This window comes from Macrotis lagotis, chromosome 3 (genome assembly GCF_037893015.1).
Source record: "Macrotis lagotis isolate mMagLag1 chromosome 3, bilby.v1.9.chrom.fasta, whole genome shotgun sequence".
Lineage (NCBI taxonomy): Eukaryota > Metazoa > Chordata > Mammalia > Peramelemorphia > Peramelidae > Macrotis > Macrotis lagotis.
This window is the reverse complement of record NC_133660.1, coordinates 80,723,130-80,741,388: the sequence shown is the minus strand read 5'-3', so window position 1 is coordinate 80,741,388 and position 18,259 is coordinate 80,723,130. Positions and strand designations below refer to the sequence as shown.

The 18,259-nt window shown below is 34.5% G+C and overlaps 1 protein-coding gene across 3 annotated transcripts in view; it reads right to left on the bottom strand.

Moving 5' to 3' along the window:
- Positions 1 to 18,259, bottom strand: part of VEGFC (vascular endothelial growth factor C) — a 170,945-nt gene that overhangs the window by 77,918 nt on the left and 74,768 nt on the right. The window contains exon 1 of one of the 3 annotated variants that reach the window (XM_074228923.1): positions 3,922 to 10,460. The exons of the other annotated variants lie outside the window; for them this stretch is intronic. The gene's annotated coding sequence lies outside the window, so the exon portion shown is untranslated. Of the gene's footprint in view, positions 1 to 3,921; positions 10,461 to 18,259 lie in introns of those variants that run through there. 3 annotated transcript variants of the gene reach the window in all.

The following is an 18,259-nucleotide window of genomic DNA, read 5'->3' as shown; positions in this document are numbered from 1 at the left end:
ATAGGTAAACTGAGTCAGTATAAAAATGACAATTCAATCTAAATTAACCAATTTATTCAGTGCCAGAGCACTAGCTAACAATCTAGCTACATATATATATATATATATATGTACATATATATATATATATATATATTTTTTTTTTTTTTTTTTGCAAGGCAATTGGGTTAAGTGGCTTGCCCAAGGCCACCCAACTAGATAATTATTAAGTGTCTGAGGCTGGATTTGAACTCAGGTACTCCTGACTCCAGGGCCAGTGCTCTATCCACTGTGTCACCTAGCTGCCCCATACAAAAATATTTTTATAGAACTAGAAAAATAGTAACAAAATTCATTTGGAGGAACAAAGATTTAAGTATATCAAAGGGATTAATGAAAAAAATGCAAAGAAACGTAGCCTAGCTGTAGCAGATGTAAAATTGTATAGTAGTTACCAAAAGTATTTGGTACTAAGAAATAAAATGGTGAATTAGAGGACTAGCTTAGGTGCACAAGTCAGAAATAATTATAATAATGTACTATTTGATAAATGCAAAGACTCCAGCTTCTGGGACAATAAGTTCCTATTTGACAAAAACTGCTGGGAAAACAGTTAAGTAGTATGGTAGAAATTGGGCACAGACCAGCATCTCACATCCTATACCGAGAGAAGGTTGAAGTAGGTATATATTTTAGACATAAATGGTGATATCATAAGCCAATTAGGAGAGCATGAATAAGTTTACCTGTCTGATGTTTGGAAAGGAAAAGAATTTAAGATCAAGCAAGAGATAGAGAAAATTCTAAAAAGCAAAATAGATAATTTTGGCGTTAAAGTAAAACATTTTTGCACAAACAAAACCAATCCAATCAAATTAGAAGGAAAGCAAAAAACTATGGAACAACTTTTTACAGTCACTATTTCTAATTAAGACCTCTCAAATATATAGAGAACTGAGTCAAGTTTATAAGAACATAAGCCATCCCCTAAATAATAAATGGTCAAAGGGTATGAAAAGGCATTTTTTTCTGATGAAGAAATTAAAGCTCTCTGCAGACATATTAAAAATTCTCTAAATTACTATTAATTAGAGAAATGCAAATTAAAACACCTCTAAGGTATCTCTTCACACCTATCAGATTAGTTAACATAACAGAAAAGGAAAATGTTGGAGGGATATGGGAAAAATGAAGCACTAATGCACAATGCACTGTTGGTAGAATTTCAATCTGATCCAGTCATTCTAAATAGCTACTTAGAACTAAGCTCAAAGAGCTTATAAAACTATGCATACCCATTGATCGCAGAATACCAATATCCTATTAAAAAAGGGTAAAGAACACACATATGCAAAAACATTTATAGCAGCACTTTTTTGTGGTGCCATAGAATTGGAAATTGAGAAGATGCCTATCACTTGGGGAATGGTTAGCTTAGTGGTAGTAAATGAATTTAATGGAATACTATATTTCTATAAGAAATAATGAGCAAAAAAAAGAGAGAGAAATGATAAGCAGGCAGATTTCAGGAAAAACCTGGAAAGATTCACATGAACTGATGCTGAATAAGGCGAGCAAAACCAGGAGAACATTGTACACAGTAACATATTGATGATCAACCATGATAGACATAGCTCTTTTCAGTAATGCAGTGATCAGGTACACTCAGAAAAAGAAGTGTGGAATATGAATACATATTATGCATATTATTTTTATTTAAAATAGTTTTGTCTTTTCTTTATTGTGATTTTTCCTTTTTGTTCTGGTCCTTTCAAAACATGAGCAAGATGGAAATGTGTTTTAACATTATTGTGCATGTATGACATATATCATGACTGCTTGCTGTCTTGGGGAGGGAGGACTCCAAAGTTTACAAAAATGAATGGTGAAAAGTATTTATGTGTAATTGAAAAAAAATAAAATATCATTAAGATTAAAAAATAGTTATACAGACATTCATTCACATCAACATATCTAGTTTCCATCACTTGACTTTTAATCTGTCTTCCTCAATTGGAATCACACAATTCTGAGCTGAAAAGAAACTTTAGATTATCAATCCATAGGAAAACACCTGGAACCCCTTCCTAAATTTTTGTATAACACTTTACTTTCACTTGTCCTATTTATTGTATTACTGTATCAAAATTATATGTTTGAAGGCAGTTCTCTCTCAACTCTCTTTGTACTCCCAGAGCCAAGCAAATTACAACAAATTCAAGTTTATACTCTAAGAATTATATAACAGTTTTTTTCTTAAACTTGCTACTTGTCCTTTTGAAATTAAAATTTGAAAAGCTAATATAGCATTTGGTTAATTTTTCTGTGGAACCTTTTAAATGATCTTAAAGCTAATCTAGACTATTTAACAGATCTGAACTTGTGATTTTATCACAGTTTTCATAGTTTCTTTTGATGTAGAAGGGAACTTTTCTGAGAGTTGTGGTAGTGAGGTAGTGAAAGCTTAAGTGCTTTGTTCTTGTCACAAAATTAGTAAGAGTTAGAGCCAAGGACCTAAACTTAGATCTTTCTAACTGAGATTTTCATTACACTCTATGACTTTCACTCTCAATATTAAATCTATTCAGCAAGTTATGAAACAACAAGTTTAACAATTATTTTTATTCTATTTGGATAGTTTGCTCAAGGTTTATCAACTGTCTGTTGATAGTGAACTGCTGACAAAATTTTTCTTTTTGTCCTTAAAAAGTATCTCATGAGGATAAAATGTAAAAACAAATCACAATAAAAAGTCCCAAAGAGGCCAAGACATGAGCAACAAGAAAATGTTGAATGCATCTGAAGCCAAATTAATGAGTAGTAAATTAATGAAATCTTTTGAGTCTCCCATCACAAATCTTTTAAATGGCCATTTTCCAAACACCCATTTCTGTTCTTTTTTCTTTTTATAGCATAAAGAAAAACAGATGGCTTCAACAGAATACTACAAAGGTAGACAAACTTTACTTCTATTAAAACAGAAGAAAAGAATTACAAAGTCAAACTCTTTCCCTGAGAATAGCATGTTCTAAACTCCATTTTCTCAAACTAGAGGTTATAGGGAACTGCAAAAATTATTGAGATCTTTTATGTCCCTGATCCTTTAGTCTTTATTTTTTTCAAATTCAGGAACCCCAAGACCAATGGTATCTTAATGAGTATTATTTTCTTGTTCTCCTTTAAAACCTCTTCTATTCATTGCGGGTAGAGTACTGATTTAGCAGTGCCCATCTTACCCCCTCCTTCGCACTACAGAATAGATATACACAAATATGTACAGGCAAGTACAAATGTATGAATGGCTAAATGGAATAAAGGACCCAGAGACTCTCATTTAGGAAGATCTAGGTTCAAGAACCATATCTAATGTGTTGTGTACTAGTTATGCTTACACACTTAGAGTAATTTTGAGATATTAAACTGTTTATGTGTTATACATATATATATATATAAATATTCTATATCTGTAGCTAATCAGAGTATATCTTTAATGAGGGTTATATACAAACATAAAATGAATTCTTAACATTTGCAAGGGTACTATTCCTAGAAAATAATGTGAAGCGTGAATATTGGTACTGAGAATTAAGAGAAAATATGAGTTTAGTTTTTTCACAACCTAATTTTAATCTTTTGCTGGTATTGCTGAAAAATACTCTTTTCTGCATGCAATTCTTTATAATAAAACATTAATTCTGATAATATGCATTTTTCCTAACACATTAACCTTGAAATAACCCATAAAATGCTGCATAAGAAACAAAATTGGTATCATGCCAAATATTTTTTTAACCTAGAATTTCATGTAATTTTATGTTAACACCTTGACAAATAAACTGATTTTGGCCTATATTCATTGTTCATAATACATGCACTCTATAGCACCATAAATAGTGCAAATAAAATTCATAAAACAAAAACACATAAAAATTTGAATCTTACCTTTTACTGTGTCAGATGGTAATGTGAAGTACTATATACTATACTTCTGTAAACTTCTCTACCTTGGCAGCAATCTGAAACCAAGGGAAAGGTTGCTAGGACTTTAGCCACTGCTATCAGTGAGATCTGGACATCACCTTAGAGCCCAAATGACTTGTACTACACTTCGGGGGTTATTCTAGCACAAAACTTTAGTTTTAAAAACAAACAACGAAAATATGCAACAAATGCACAGGGACCTTCTTTACAGTGGCAGGATGAACAAAACCAGTGAGTGCCTAGTAGGATATCAATTGTTCCACACACTTCCTCACATTGTACCTCTCATTTTTTTCCTTTAAGGTACATAGGCCTGAATATGCATTGCTGCCAATGCAAAAATGAAAATGAAGTTGCTAATAAAATTATAGGAATACCTGAAGTCACAAAAGTTAAATGGGTGAATGTTGAGAATTGACTGTATACACACTCACAAGTATACATTCACATACAAAAATATATAACCCTAGATTCTGATGAATGGGTTTCTATATTAATAATCAATATTTGAATATGTTTAGTTGCAGTTAGAAGGAAGATTATTTAATGCATAGGACATAGATTAATGATGATCTATGTTTAAATGCTATATCAGACACTAGCTATATGATTCTGGCCAAGTCACTTAAGCTTTCAGAATCTTAAAATCTCCTCCTGTAAAATTAAGGGGTTAGATATCATGGCCTTTAAGGTACCTTTCATCTCTTAAATCTATTCTCTTATAAACTCATTTACAAAAATATAAAAACACAAAGTCACTGTTACAGAAAGTGTTTTAAGTTCAATCCCTAAATCAAATTCTTATTAGAAGGGTGATATTAGATAGCCAGGTGGTATATAAGATAGAATGGAATCAGGAATATCTGAAATCAAATTCCTTCTCAGACACTTACTAGCTGTATGACTCTGTGTATGTCACCGCCTGTTTATCCCATCTATAAAATGATCTGGAGAAGGAAATGGCAAATCAGTCCAGTCTCAAAGAGTCAAGTACAGTTGAAACAATGGAACAATAGTAGTTTAGTCTTGTCATTTAATCTTTTGGGGCATCATTTGCCTCTTCTATAACTTGTAAAATGATCTCCTCTAAGTTCTCTTCCAGTCTTAAATCTCAATCTCTCTCTCAGTGTCTGTCTGTCTCTGTCTCTTTCTCTCTCTCTCTTTCTCTCTTTCTCTCTCTCTCTCTCTCTCTCACACACACAGCCTTCAGTTAAATTCTATTCCAATGAGTTCATATAAATCTTCTTTTTTTATCTTGTCCCCAAAGGACTGCAAGAATATATTTGTGCATAATTAAGATTAGAAAGGTGATGTTATTCAAACATAATATTTAACTTTTCTAGTGTTCATCTGGTTCTTGCTTCTCATATTCTAGCTACATTAACTTCATCTTCTTAGTATCAGTTCTTTTTATAATTCACATTGATTTACTGTCATATGCAAATTTTGGATTAGTAACTAAATATACTGATTTTATTTTCTAGCTCCATCCCTTTTCACTGACTGGTTTGCTTCTTGATCTTAGGAAGTCAGCTTCTATTATAGCTCAATCAAAGTGATACTTCCTACGTAAAGTCTTTTCTATTATCAAATTACCTGTGTTCTCTCTCACCTCAAATTATTACATAATTAAATATTTATTTGGGGTGGGGTAAAAGATTGGAGGAAGTCACTGATAAAAACTGCACAAGTTAGTAATTTCACATTATGAAATGATTGTTGGAAAAATATTCATATAAATAGGCATTTTTGTTTGCAGAACTCAAATATGTAATTCCTGAGTTAAAGAAAGAATCAAAATAACCCTAAAATAAAATAGTTGTAAGTTTGAAGTGGAGGAATCAAAGTCTAATCAAAATAACAATGAAGAACCAAAAATCAAAACTGCTCATTATAATTCATATTGTTGTTAAAATTTCTACCAATTCTCTTTAAAAATCATCTTTTAAAGAAATTAGTATTTTAAGTTTGAAAACAAACATCTTGGGGGTGGCTAGATGGTACAGTGGATAGAGCACTGGCCCTGGAGTCAGGAGTACCTGAGTTCAAATGTGATCTTAGACATTTAATAATTACCTAGCTGTGTGGCCTTGGGCAAGTCACTTAACCCCATTGCCTTGCAAAATAAACCCCTAAAAATACCCCATCTCTTTCAAATGCTTTCCAGTTTCACTGGTTCTTTGGTATTACATTCAAATTTGGATACTCTTGTTTTGATGGAGAAATTTTTTCTTCCTTTACACTTGGAAGTTTCTTTGAATTTTTTTAACTACTTTGTGATTTGTGTCCTTATCACAGAACCTGACCCATAGTTCTTAATAAGTGTTTCAAGAGTGACTACTGGGAAATAACTACTTTAACATTAAATAAAAGCAAAACCCATTTGTGAAAAAAACACTTCTCCAAATGGAGCACTTCTTAGGAACAGACTAATTATCTTCTTTGAGGTTGTCTGTCCATCCATACATATTTGCTATAGCCTTTCTTTCCTTATTCCTTAAAATGTTAAAAGGAAATGCAATATTTTTCTTATTGTTCAATTTAACCCTGGTAGGTATTCAATGTTATCAATATAACTCTCAATTTCAAAAATCATTAAGATTATTGGCTTCAGAAAAATAAAGTCTTTAATTCCTTATATAACACATATTAGTGCTGTTTAACCATTTTCATTATTGAATATTATTATTTACTGTTTCAGCTATATTGAAATAAAAATATTAGAACTCATTATTGTACAGTTTTAATCCTACTTTTAGTTTTTGCCTTCCATTTTAAATGTATAAATGAAAAGCATAAAAAAAAGGCTCTAACTCCTGACATATTCATTTTTCTTTTTCAGCACCTCTACCTTGGACAGAGAAACTAAGGGACAAAATCTCTCCAAGAATTAAACAGCCTATTTGTCACTTTTCATTTCACTAATATTGATGAAAAAAGAAAAAATAAAGAGATATTTTGGAATACTTTCCCAAATTTTAATTAGAGCTATCACTAATCAGTCAACAGATTCAGAGGGCAGGAGTGAGAACATTCTTGGCAGGGGAAATAATGAGTGCAAAGGTAAAGAAATGGAAGATAGTGAGTGAATGAATTAGAGCAATGTGACTCAATATAGAGCCTATGGAGAGGAATAAAATGTATGAAGGGAAGGGGTAGATTTTGAAGAGATTTACAAAAATGCTTTTTAACTAAAAAAATTTTAAAATAAATGAAATAAAAAGAAATAAAGATAAGAGGGAACCAATGGGATTTATTGAGAAAGGTAATGACATGAAGAGGTCAATAACTTAAAAAAGATTTTGAGAGTTGAATGAAACATAGGTTAAAGCAAATAGAGACTTTGGGCAGAGACCATTCAGAAGGCTTTTGTTGTAATTTAGATAAAAGATGTTGAAGACCTGAACCAGACTAATGTCTGAGTAAGTAGAGGGTAGACAGGGACTCTCTTGTACATGAAAACTCTTTACCATGGAGGCAGAAAAAAACGTTTGGTAACTGTGATTAAATGGTATGGCAAGTCTCAGTGACTGGAAGGATGGTGATGACCCTGACAGTAGTATGGAAGTTTGGAGTTCAAGAGGTTTGAGGAAAGACAATGACTTATGTTTGGGGAATTTTGAAGTTGTGATATTTATGGGGTATGCAATTCAAAATATCCAGTAGGAAGTGGTGGGGGACTGAAACTAGGTCAGAGAAGAGGACACATTAAGTTATGGGAATCATCAATATAGATAATTGAATTCTTATTAGCTGATAAGAGAATGAAGTGAACTATTGTAGAGAGAAAAATAGAAGCAGGCCAAAGATTTGGGGGGACATTCACATTTAGAGGATGTGACAAGGATGAAGATCCAAATACTGGGGATCAGTCAGATCAGAGAGGTTAAAAGGAAAATGAAGAGGAAAGCATTATAGAAAAAATTCCAAGAAGATAATGTTTAAAAAGAAAAAAATATGAACAACAATGGCAAAATATTGCAGATAGGTCAAGAAGTATGAGATGAGCAAAGACCAACAGATTTAGCAATTAAGAAATCAATTGTAATTTTGAAGAGTCAAGTGTATCATGACACAGACTGGAAAGGTTATAGAAGAAAGTAAAATGAAAGGCAGTAGAGACAACTAATAAAAATGACTTTTGCATTGAATTTAGCTGAGATGAAGAGTTAAAACAAAGGGAAAAAAAGGAGAAAATATGACACATGCCACCAAATTTAGTAATTCCCAAATAACATTGTATATTTTTGGTACAGTGATGATACTTTCAACCTCTATTATTCTAGCACTTGTTATACACACATACACACATCAATATTTTAAACTTTTTCAAAAGCACCATTTATTTTTGGATTCAATGAAAAGCAGTTAAAGGTCCTCTGGACCTTTAACTATAAATTGAAATTTAGGTATTGATCACATAAACTTAGGGATTAGACTTCTGATTTTCTTGGCATAAAGTACAAGGAAACTCTAGGTTGCAATTCAAGTTGGCATTGCTTTGCAACTTCCTGACATTACAGATAAAGTAAGGGACTTGCCCAGGAAGCTTTGGTAAGATTTCTATCTGAGTTTGCCTGGCTTCAAACCTGGCTCCCTATCCTTTCTGCCAGACTGAATCACCAGAGAAAAAGCATTTGCCAAGAATGTTTTCATTAATTCAGAATGAAAGTCAGAAGTTTAAAGATGATCAGATACCATCCTAGTTCTGACCATAAATGAAGCTGACTAATGATCTAACTCCATTATCCCCATGAACTTCTGGGCACCCAAAGTCTTTGGGTTCTGGGGGGAGTGTGGTTGAAGTTCCAAGAGGAAAGGCCATACTGATGATTAGTCAATTGACAGACAGATTTGGATTAATCATGTTGTCACAGCTTAAATTGCTGAAATATCTTGGTCCCTCATATACCTTATATCACTACTTTGTTTCCATATATCAAGCACTGGCACTTTGTACAACCTTGCTGAAATGTCATAGTGCCTCACTGATATGTGAGGAAAAGATCATACTGACAATTAATCCTTTGAGAAACAGGCTTGGATATACTGTGGTTTTGCCATTCTGTCACCAGAAAGCATATACTGACATTTTGCCTGGTGCTGTATGAGTGCCAAGGTGCTTCGCTGATTTGGGAGAAGAAACCATAGTCAAAGGTCACTCTCACAGCATTCAGACCATAATCAGAAATCCTATTTCTAATTATATTAGGTCAGAAAGTGACAAGGTTCTGGAAAACACAAGTGAGAAAGATAGCATTGTGTAACAACCCCTTCACTATAATAAACATAATATGCAAGTCATGCCACCATTAAGTTGGTTGGTGTGGACCTTTTCAAAACCAAAGGACAATTGCTGTTATTTTTAGACATTTATATGCACTAAATTTCAATTTTTTTATGTCTTGGAAAATCAATTACAGATCTGACTTTTTTTTTGTAAAATTTGTTTAGCAGTGGAATGAGATGGATTGAAAAGCTTATGAAATACAAATTTCAATGAAAATTTAGAGGATAGGTCATTGACTTGTGATTTTATTGTTATAACAAACTCCCTGATGGACCAAAGTTTCCTCTTCCAAGGTAAGCACCTTTCCTAAAACCTTTTAGCCTTAGTCATTGTCAGTCTACAAGCATTTGCTAAACAACTGCTAAGCACTAAGCTAAGTTCTGAGGATACAAAGAACTCAAAAGACAGTTCCTGCCTTCAAGGATCAAGGATCTCCAAGGAGGAGGCCACACAAAATTATGTATAAACAAGCTATGTACAGGATAAATAGGAAATATTCAACAAAAGGGAAGGCAGTAGAATTAAGAGGCCTATGGGAAGTTTTTCTATAGAAACTGATGTTTTTAGCTAGGAAGCCAGGAGAGTTAGAAGGTGAAGATTAAAAGGAGAGCATTCTAGGTATGGTGAACAGCCAATGAAAATAATTGGATTAGAGACAAAAGTATCTTGATATTGGTCAGCCAAGAGGGTTTAGAGAGATTCTTAAAGTACTAAGAGGTTAATAATCACACAATCAGTAAGTATCCTTTGAGTTCAGATTTCTATTTACTATATCACATAGCCTCATATAAAAAATTATTGCTCAAATAAAATTATTCTCTAAATCAATCTTTGTTTTTCAAATGAAAATTTCAGTTTCTGTTCTGATCTGTTAATGTTTTATAAATAGCTTTATTCATCTCTTAGGGCTATTCCATATTCCCTCATTCCTGATACCCTCATGTTTTTTTAACTGAGAATCACTAGCAACACCTATGCATAGTCAGAAAAAATAAGCAATAACCTAAATAATTAGTAAGACATCAAAAACGTCTTTGAAATAATTTCATTTTAAATGATGTACTTCAAGAAAAAAATCTCTCCCATTTGCAGAATAATAGAGCTTACAATATAAGCAACTGTTGAGCTTTATGCCTAAACAAAATGTTTGAATTACTATATGAATTCTAATCTCTTAAGGATCATACAGTTTACAGATGTGAGTAATAATATTAAAAGATCACCCATGTTGTCTAACCATTTAAAACATATATATATATAATTATATATATATTCAAACATTTGAAATTTTTTATAAACTGCCATAAATATGATTAATAGAAGATATTAATGAAAGGTTTTTTTAATTCTCCCCCAAAATTCTGGATCTTTTTTTGATAACAAAACATTATTTTGTATAATGACAATTTCTATCAATGATTATTCAAAGAAATTTTTTTCACTTGTTAAAAAGTGGGTTGCAAGCTATATTGAAGTATTTTTGTTTATAAAATGAATTATCACCCATATATTCTGATTAATCTGATTTGTGATAAATTGGATGAGAACTTAGAGTCCATCAAAAAGAATTTATTAAGTACTATATTAATAATATCTCCCATTAAAAGACTCTCATTTGAATGAGGGAAGCAATATGAAATCATCTAGGCAAAGAAAAAAAGCATGCACAATCAATGAAATATAACCTAGGAGGAGAAGATATTAGTAAATAAGGCCTCTGAGAATGACTTCTTGCTGTAGGTAGGATTTAAGCTGTGGCTTGAAAGAGGTCAGGGAAGCCAAGAGGTGAACAGGAGGAAGGAGAGCATTCTTAGCATGGAAAACAGTTATTTCACATTATGGAGTTCCCCTCAAAGTCAGGTAGATTCTATGTCATCCTAAGTAACTCATTACAAGACAGTCAATGACATTTTTTTACCAGTCCTTGTTTGTGGGGATGGGTGGGATTCTAGTACATTATTTAACCAATTTAACATTAATTAACTTGTATAATTTTTTTTTCAGTCTAGAGCTATCAATACTGTCTAATCCCTCTTAAAGATGAAAACACTTGAAATATTTAAAGAAAGGAATAGCAATATCCTAAACTCTTTTTGGTTTTGTTTTTCTTGGGGTTTTTTTGTAAGACAATGGATTAAGTAACTTGCCCAAAGTCTCACAGCTAGATAATTATTAAGTGTCTGAAGCTGGATTTGAACTCAATGTCCTCCTGAGTCCAGGGTCCCTGCTCTATCCACTGTGCCACTGAGCTACCCCTGTCCTAAACTCTTCAAAGCATTCCAAGTTCTTCCAATCATTCCTTAAATGCATAGCTAAGAATAATGGCAGGTTTGAAAGGTAGTCATCTATAACATAAAACAGTGGACACAGGGATATTTTTAAAAATAAACACATTCTATTCTCTATAGAACATAGGAATATATTTTGTGATAAGTCAAGCTTTATTCACTTGAGAAGTGTAAAAATTCCATAGATGCTAATACCCCAAGAGGATGACATTTTGAAATATATGTGGGTGTTGCTTCTTAAACTTTCCTTAAGGTACCCCACCCTAGCTGTGGTTCTATGGTATTTTATAAACCTAATCTCCTTCCTGATAATCCACTACTACAACTAAATATAGGTATTTTTCAATATCCCTCTTAAAATGTGGTACCTAGAATTGAAATCCAAGTATAGTATATGCGATGTGGACCACAGTGGAATTATTATCTCAATCCTATATGCACTATTTGTTTTCTTACTTTTGTTATTTTTGGCCATTACCTGTGACTTAGTTGGTGAGAGCCTTCTAGTTGAGGATCGTCCACTACAAATGCAAATCCATACTTTTTGTGCAACTTAGTTTTAAAGAGACTCCTGAAGGCAGTGAGAACCTAGATCTTCCTGACTTAGAAGTCTGTTTTCTGTCCTACCATTCCATGCTGCCTCTCTTCAATTTTTTTTAAAGGAGAGTTTTTCATTTATTTTTACCATCACAGAGCTTTAGCCCTTAGAAAGAAATCATAAAGCACTATCTTGACTGGTTCCTCTTCTCTTTCTTTCACTGTTAGAGAATATTAAGATGCATTCATTCAATATATTGTATGCTCCTTACGTTTAAGGTCTTTCTCTGTCCTCAGTGCTTGGCAAAGTACCTGACACATATTAATAAATGTTTATTGAATTCAATTCAATTGAATGTATAAACAAAAGTGTCCACTAGATGAACTCACAGATCACTTTCAAATTCAAAATGTATATAATAAGTGGGAGCAAGAGGTATTTTATCAGATACCCTTTTATCCATTGAGGATATTCACATTGATATTCTTGATATCACAAAATGTTAGGGACAGGTAAGAGAATAAAATGAAAGACTAATCCTCTTTCAGACTTTGGAGTCAGTCATTTTAAGTAGTAAAGGGGATTTCATCTCATACTTTCATGGGCAAGTGTAATAGAAGTATATAATAATTATTTGGTTCTTTAGACTTTAAGGTATATGAAAAAACTTATTTAAGTCTTGGTGATTGAATGAAGACAAATGATATCAGTGAGGGAATGATCCAGTAATTTTCACTCTGCTTCACTGGATTTCAATTATGTTATATCTATTATTAAAGGAAGAGGGTAGGAGTGTCCCTGAAATGCTTTATTTCAGATTCTTCTATTCTCCTTCTACACTACATCTCACTTATTGAATCATCAGTTCCCATGGTTTTATCATTTCTATGCAGACATCTCCCAGCAGTACATATCCAATCTGATCACACTCTTGATCCCAGACTTTTACAATGATTATTCTTTTAGACTTTTTACATTGGGTATCATGACTCCTATTATTCATGATACCCTACAGCTGAATTTATTAATCTTGATTAGCAAAGGGAGTTGGCAGGAGAGACTGATCCACTTTACCCATAAGTGGGGAGAACATTGGGTTTAGAATCAGGAAGAACTGACTCAAATCTTGCTTCAGAAAATTATTATCTTTGTACTTCTGTGCAACTCAACATTTCTTAGACTCTAATTGTCTATAAAATGAGGGTACTGGACCTTTAGGATCTCTTCCAGATCTAACTCCATGCTCCTTTAACTCTGGCACGATTTCTCCCCTCTCCTAATAAAGGAAGAAACCTTAACACAGCATGAATTTATTTGGGGGTTTGCTTTGTCAGAAAAAAATATTTTTTCATCAGGTACTAAGATTTCAAAGGCATTAAAGAAAAAGAAGTTAGAAAGAATGTTTGAAACTGGTGATCCTGTGCCTACATTCTCAAGGTATCATTTTGTGAGATATCTCAGAGAGGGAGGGATTTTTTTATTTTTTATTTTTTATTTTTATTTTCTTTTACTGTGCTGCTTCTTTTTTAAAATTTAATAATTTTTTTATTTACATGAAAAGACATTTTTCAATATTCATTTTTTGAAAGATTTTGAGTTCCAAATTTTTCTCCTCCCTCTCTTCTCTATTTATTTATTTACTTATTTTCATCCATATGCACATATATATTTTTAAGTTACAAAATTTTCTTACACCCTCCCTTCCCATCCCCTTCCCTTCAGAGATAAACAGTCAGGTTAGCATTTGTATATACGTATACATTATATATATATATATATATATATATATATATATATATATATACACACACACACTACATATACATTGTATATACATATTTTTGATAAACATGTTTACAGATTAGTTATTTTCAGTATGAAGAATTAGAATTAAGGGAAAAGAGATACATAACATAAAATTTTTATAAAGTGTTCATCAGATTTTGAAGGGTTGCTTTTTCTGAGTGTGGTTTTTTTTTTCTTCTTCTGGATAGAGATAACATTGTCCATAGCTAGTCTAATACAGTTGTCCTAGCTCTCTGTACTATTGAGAGGCCTTCCTCCCTTCTTGTTTATTTTTTTTATTATTTTTTATTCTGTTGTTTATTTTTTATTTAAAATTTATTCTCATTTTGTACAATTAATGTTATTTTTACATTAGTAAAATATTCTTGTTTAAGAGTAAACGAAATACCCCCTCCTCCCATAAATATAGACTTGCTTCAGCAATAAAGTAAAGGGGAGAGAAAAAAATTAAAATAAAAAAATAATAGTAATAATTGTAGGTATAGCCAGGTGGCGCAATGGACGGAGCACCAGCCCTGGAGCCATGAGCACCCGAGCCCACATCTGGCCTGGTACACCAATCACCCAACTGTGTGATATGCAAGCCACCCGAACCCCACTGCCCTGCAAAAACCAAAAAAAAGGAAAAAAAAGACCCAAAATAAAATAAAATATTAATAATAGTAGGGGTGGCTGGGTGGTGGACAGAACATTGGTCCTTGAGCCAGGAGTACCTGGGTCCAGATCCGGCCTCAGACACCCAAGGATCCGCCTGCTATGCAGCCCCAGGCAGTCCACCCAGCCCCATTTGCCCTGCATCCACCCCCTAATAATAATAATAATAATAATAATAATAATAATAATAATAAAAAATATGCTTGAGTCTTTGTTCCAACACCAACAACTCTGTTGTGGGTGGATCACATTCTTTAGGATAAGTCCATCACAAAAGTTACTTCCATATTTTTCCACCATTGCCATTGCTGATTGCAACTCCCTCCATTGGTATTTCTCCACTACCATGTACTATATTTTCTCTCTCCTTTCACTCTGACTCTGCTGTATGGTAGCTCAGTGGTGCAGCAGACAGATCCCTGGCCCGGGCCAAGAGGCCCCAAGCCCACATAAAACCCTTTAGGACCAGCATCCACCTGGCCCTATGGTCCCAGACAGGCCATCCAATCCCAGCCCCTTGTAATAAGTAAAAAAGAAAATGTGTTATATCTGACCACTCTCCCCCATGGTCCATCCTCTCCTCCATCATTCACATCCCCACCCCTCCCCCCTGTCCCCCCCCTTCTTACTCCAAATGCCTATACCCCATTGAGTACATATGCTGTTTCCTCTCCTAACCACCTCTGATGAGAGCGAAGTTTCCCTCATTCCCCCTTGCCTCCCCCCCTTCCATATCACTGCAATAGCTCATTATAATAAAGAAAAATCTTATTATATGAAATATCTTGGCCTATTCCCCCTCTCCTTTTTCTTTCTCCCATTACATTTCCCTTTTTTTTCTATTGACTCCATTTTTTACACCATATTTTATCTTCAAATTCAGCTTTCTCCTGTGCTTCAACTATAAAAGCTCCCTCTACCTGCTCTATTAACTGAGAAGGTTCATATGAGTATTATCAGTGTCATTTTTCTATACAGGAATACATGCAGTTCATCATCATTAAGTCCCTCATATTTTCCCCTTCTCCTCCAATCTCTATGCTTCACCCAAGTCCTGTATCTGAAGATCAAACCTTCTTTTCAGCTCTGGCCATTCCAATAGGAACATTTGAAATTCCCCTGGTTCATTGAAAGTCCATCTTTTTCCCTGGAAGAGGACATTCAGCCTTGCTGGGTAGTTCATTCTTGGCTGCATTCTAAGCTCTTTTGCCTTCCTGTATATTATATTTCAAGCCCTACGAGCTTCCAATGTAGTTTCTGCTAAGTCCTGTGTGATCCTGACTGTAGCTCCACAATATTTGAACGGTGTCCTTCTGGCTGCTTGTAATATTTTCTCTTTGACTTGGGAGCTCTGGAACTTGGCTATGATATTCCTAGGGGTTGGTTTTTTGGGATCTCTTTCTCAGGGTGATCAGTGGATTCTCTCCATTTCTATTTTGCCCTCTGCTTCTAGGATATCAGGGCAATTTTCCTGTAGTGATTCTTTGAAAATGATGTCAAGGCTCTTTTCTTGATCATGACTTTCAGGTATTCCAATAATTTTTAAATTATCTTTCCTAAGTCTGTTTTCCATATCAGTTGTTTTTTCAATGAGATATTTCACATTTTCTTCTAATTTTTCATTTTTTTGGTTTTGAAGTATTGATTCCTGATTTCTGGCAAATTCATCAATCTCCCTGAATTCTATTCTTTGTCTGAAGGATTTGTTCTCCTCAGAGATTTTTCTTATCTCTTTTTTCCATTTGGCCCATTCTGCTTTTTAAAGCATTCTTCTCCTCCATAATTTTTTGACCTAAGCTGGTTTTTAGCATGCTATTTTCTTCAGGATTTTTTGGATTTCCTTGACTAGGCTGGTGACTTCATTTTCATGTTTTTCCTGCATCTCTCTCATTTCTTTTCCCAGTTTTTCTTCTAACTCCCTCATTTGATTTTCAAAGTCTTTTTTGAGCTCTGTCATAGTCTGAGCCCAATTTCTGTTTTTCTTGGAGTCTTTAGATGTAGGAGCTTGTGCTTCCTCATCTTCAGACCGAGTATTTTGATCCTTCTTGGGCTCATTTGCAAAATATTTCTCAATTGTGTTCCTCTTTTTTCTCTGCTTTCTCATTTTTCCCAGCCTGTGCCTGTTTTGGTGGTGCTTCCTGATCTTTTGGGACACTCCCACAAGGGTCTCAGTGTGTGAGGCTCTGTCCTCCCTCCTGGTCTGTGAATGACCGTGTGCACCCCCCTCTGCCACAGGGCTGAGGTGGGGGGGGGCTGCTGCTATTCTGGGGGGAGCCTAGACTAGGATCAGGATCTGAATGTGGTCAGAGCCTCAGAGTCCTGTTCCAGGGACAGAGGACAGAGCTCTGCAGTCTCTCTCTTCACTCCCCTCCCTAGGTTCAATGGGCTCATGCCCTAGGGGGCTCCTGATTACAGGCTCTGCCTGCTTCTGTTCCTGGATCTGGCCTGCTGAAAGACCAGGTTGCTAGCTGTGTGCCCTGAGGGCTGGGGTCCACGTGCTTGCTCTGGCAGAGGTCCCCGGCTGTTCCCCCACTTTGTGCCCGGTGCTCCCCGGGGCACAGGTCAGGAAACTGCCCTGGCTGCTGTGAGCTGTGGCTCCCACAGCCTTGGGGCTGCCTCCAGGAGGCTGAAGTTCTTTGGCTCTGGTGGGCCACCCCTCTGGCTGGCCTCCCCTCCGACCCGGGGAGCAGAGCCTTTCTGCTATTTTCCAGGTTACCTTGAGTAGGAGAACTGCCTCACTGGGTCCCTCTCTGGGTTCTGTCTCTGGAAAGTTTAGTTAGAGTCCTTAGCTTATGAGTTTTATCAGAGAGCACCTAAGACTGGATCCTTTCTTGTTGCCATCTTGGCTCTGCCCCCCGAGGGAGGGATTTTTAAAGGAAGGGGGAAAGATTATGTATTTGGCTTTACACCAAGAAGTAAACATCAGTGATCAACTCCTATTTGTCTCCTTTCTCATGTCTATAAAATCTTTATGCTTGTGATCAGTCCATATATCAAGTGAACCTTTCAGAAAAATATGATAAAGGAACAGGTAGAGTTTCACAATTTGTTTAAGAAAACTGATATGGACTTTTATAATCCAAATAACACAATATTTTAGGATAAATAGAACTATAGAATAGTTTTCTTTAAAAATGATCAAATGAGAGAGAAAGCAGAGACATCATATTGGATATATTCCTATACAAGTGGCAACCAGAATAAAAATCAAGATTTTTTTTAATGCTCTGTTAGAATAAAAGTTCTTTGAGGGCAGGCATGACTCCTTAGCTTTTTTTTTCTATTACAGGACTTCAATACAGGCCCTGGAATATAGTAAAGCATGTCATTTTGATTGACTGATTGATTAGTCACATGACAGGGTACCTGTTCCACCAAGGCCAATAACAATGCAAGTGTGTGTGTATATGTGTGTGTGTGTGCGCATATATCTGTATGCATCATTTGAGAGTGATAAATACATAAGCAAAGGAAAAATTTGATGCAGATTCTAAGTTGCTTAGATCATGATACATATTTGGACAAAATATATATTGAGTTAGTCTATTTATGTAGTTTTTAAACAGTAACTATAGACAGATAACAAGCAATACCCAGAATCAAATAACAGAAGGATAATAGATTACATTTGGGAAAGATGCCTTGATTTTTAATTAAACTAAATGATTCCCTGCTATAAAGCCCATCTCTTCAATACCAATGTGTTTCTGGTGAACATATATG